The sequence below is a fragment of the Arachis duranensis genome, chromosome 10 (assembly GCF_000817695.3).
Source record: "Arachis duranensis cultivar V14167 chromosome 10, aradu.V14167.gnm2.J7QH, whole genome shotgun sequence".
NCBI lineage: Eukaryota > Viridiplantae > Streptophyta > Magnoliopsida > Fabales > Fabaceae > Arachis > Arachis duranensis.
The window spans coordinates 48415022-48418740 of record NC_029781.3 but is presented as its reverse complement, the minus strand read 5'-3'; positions in this window follow the sequence as shown (position 1 = coordinate 48418740).

Here is a 3719-nt window from a genome sequence, read left to right as displayed (position 1 = left end):
TCTTTTCTGGTATAATTTTTCGTGACTTGTTTTACAATGTTGGGTGATGCTATTTTTCTGTCAATGTCAATCTTTTATGATACTTGTATTCCTTTTGCATTGACATGAACTTACATTGTCTTTCTTTACCCACTCTCTTCCCCATTGTTGTACATTTTGTACCACTGGCATGCCATGGCTTTTATTGTTTTCTCACGTACATGTTGAAGCTTCCATGTAAATGAGACCCTTATCATTTGGCATTAACCCATCCATACTTCATTTATTTTCTTATTTTTATTTCTGGGTTACTTTTCTTCCCTTTTTCTTTCAGGATGGCCACCCGGAGGGGAACTGGAAGACGTTTAGATGGGGAGACAAGACAAGTCCATCTGCACAATCTTTGGAGAAAAGCATCAGTTGGAACAACCTGTCCACCTGCACATCTTAGCATGCACCGAGGATGGTGCAATCTTTAAGTGTGGGGAGGTCGATACCGATCTCCATGGGTTAGTTATTTTCTTCTTTTCAACACCATTGTTTTATTTTCTTTGTTTATTCATTATTGCATTTGCATGTTTGATTGCATGTTTGTTTTTGTGCATATTTTACCACTAGGTTAATGTAATATTTTCTTTTTCAAGAAATTTTTATAGTATTTTACTAATTTGAATAAAATTTTTTGAAAAACTTGTTTGAAGAAATCTTATTTTGGAACATGGTTTAAAGCTCGAACACACAAAACCAGTGAGATTTTGAGCCTATTTGATTGGTTGCATTTTATCAACCAATATTTTATTTTTAGTGTGTGGTTTTCTCTCTAAAATTGTGATCTTTGTCTTGCTTAATTCTATATTTCCATTGTTTGATGTATGCATGCACTGATATGATTGAGGTCCTTGTTTCACTAAGCTTACATACCCATATGGCCTTACCCTTTCATTATCCTTTGCAAACCAATTTGAGCCTAATATACCCATTTGTTCTTTACTTTAGCTCATTACTAACTCTAAGCGGAAAATAATAATGTCCTTAATTTGAATCCTTGGTTAGCTTAGACTAGTAAAAGTGCTCATGATTTAAGTGTGGGAAAGTTGGGTTTGAAAATATTTGGTTTGAATAATTGGGTGTTGTATATTTTAGTGAAAATGTGCAAAATAATGGTTGAGCACATGTTATTGCATTTAATACTTTAATCATATGCATTGAGAAAAATAAAAAAAAAGTGAAAAAGAAAAAGAAAAGAGCAATTAATAAAAGGGGACAAAATGCCCCAAAATAAATAGTGAAATCAATGGCATATGAGCTGTACTCAAAACTTAGAATGCATAAATATGTAGTAAACACAGTTGATGATGTACTAAACTCAATTTTAGGATGCATGAACATGTGGAAAGTGGGAAGTTAGATTTTGCATTTTAATTAAATGGATTGTCTTAAGTGGGAAGTTTATGTTAATTAAGGATTCAAATTTTAGTCCACTTGGCCAAATTCAATCCTACCTTGACCCTAACCCCATTACAACCCTTAAAAGACCTCTTGATTTGTGTATTGGTGCATTAAATTTTTGTTGATTGTTAAATGAAGAGAAAGCTATAGAAAGCAAGATTAGTAGAGAATTGAGAGAATTGACCCTAGACACTTGAGAGTTAGAGTGATATACACTACCAGTAAGGGTTTAGCGCTCAATTCTATGTTCCCTGCTTTCATGAGCTATCTTCTTCTTTCAAGTTATTCATATTGTATTTTGTGATTTGAATTAGTGAAATCCAGTTCATATTTGTTCTTGGAAGATTTATTTACTTTTTATTCATAGGTTGCATTGCATAAGTCTTGGCTTTCCCTACTCATTTATTTGGTCTCCTTGAGTTTAGCATGAGGACATGCTAATGTTTAAGTGTGGGGAGGTTGATAAACCACTATTTTATGATTTACAATGTGTTTAATTGTGTGGTTTTATCATGGTCTTTACCCACTTATTCATATAATTAGCATGCATTTATATTTCCTTCCTAAAATTATTACATGATTGAAAACATGCTTCTTTGGTCTTAATTTAGCTAATCCTAATCCTCTCTTACTACCATTTGATGCCTTGATCTGTGTGTTAAGCGTTTCAGGCTTTATATGGCATGAATGAGTGAGAGATTGGGAAGGAAGCTTGCAAAAATGGAAGGAACACAAGAAATTGAGGAGATGGCCAGCGAGAAGTGACTGACGTTAGGATTTTTGCTAGTAAAGAATTTATAAAAATATTCGCGTTGTAGATATAGCTTCTAAACTAACAGAAATCCCTTCGTACAAAAGTTTTGGTTGTCACAAATAACAAACCCCTAAATAAACTTATAACCAAAGTATTTAAACCTCGGGTCGTCTTCTCAAGTAATTGCAGGAAGGTATGTTCTTATTATTGGTTGAGTTTGTAAATTGGGGGTTTTAAGAATGAGGAACAATTATGATGAATGACAAGTAAAATAAATAATTGACGATAAAATAAACTCTTGGCAAGGTATGAGAAATTGGAAGTCCAGACTTAGTTATCCTTATCAATAATAATGAAAGTTGAATCTTAATTCTACTTAGTTGACCTTTACCAAAGCAAAGGAAAGTCAAGCGACTAATTAGTTTGATATTCGAATCCTATTTATTTCCTAAGAAAAGGTTGGGATTATTGAAGTTTAATTCAATTAGCAAAGATAACAATTATCAATTATATTGAGTTGAGATAACTCTTGAGTTACTGATTTCTTAACCAAAACCAAGAATGTAGAGAGCTAATTAAAATCATCAATATCTGGAATACCTCAAATAACATACATTCAAAGCAATAAAATCTAACATGGAAAAGTTTATAAGCCAATTGGGCAACATAAATCAAATACAAATAAAAGCATTAAAGTATCTCAAAGTAGAAGAGAAGTCAAAATAAAGGAATATTGAACCTGATGTGAAGATGAGATAAATCCCTAATTTCTAAAAATCCTAATCCTAAATCCTAAGAGAGAGGAGAGAACCTCTCTCTCTAAAAACTACATCTAATCCTAAAATCGTGAATTTTAAGAGCCTAATCATGAATGGATGCATTCTCCCACTTTATAGCCTCTAATTTGTGTTCTCTGGGCCAAAAACTGGATTAGAAACAGCTCAGAAGTCACTTCCAGCACTTTCTGGTCCGTACAGGTCGCGGCCAAGTGACGCGGAGGCGTCATCCATGCGTCCGCGCGGATTGCTATTCGCAGATGCGACGCGGGTGCGTCATTCACGCGTTCGCGTCGCCTAACTTCGAGACAACTATGGGAAATTATATATCAAATCGAAGCTCCGGATGTTAGCTTTCCAACGCAACTGGAACCGCATCATTTGGACCTCTGTAGCTAAAGTTATAGCCATTTGAGTGCAAAGAGGTCAGGCTGGACAGCATAGCAATTCCTCCAACTTCTTGTATTCCTTCCACTTTTGCATGCTTCTTTTTCATCCTCTAAGCCATTCCTGCCCTGTAATCTCTGAAATCACTTAACACACATGTCAAGGCATCTAATGGTAATAAGAAAGGATTAATAATAAGCAAATATAAGATCAAAGAAGCATGTTTTCAATCATAGCACAAAATCAGGAAGGAAAATGTAAAACATGCAAATTGTATGAATAAGTGAGTAAATAGTTGATAAAAACCACTCAATTGAGCATAAGATAAACCATAAAATAGTGGTTTATCAACCTCCCCACACTTAAACAATAGC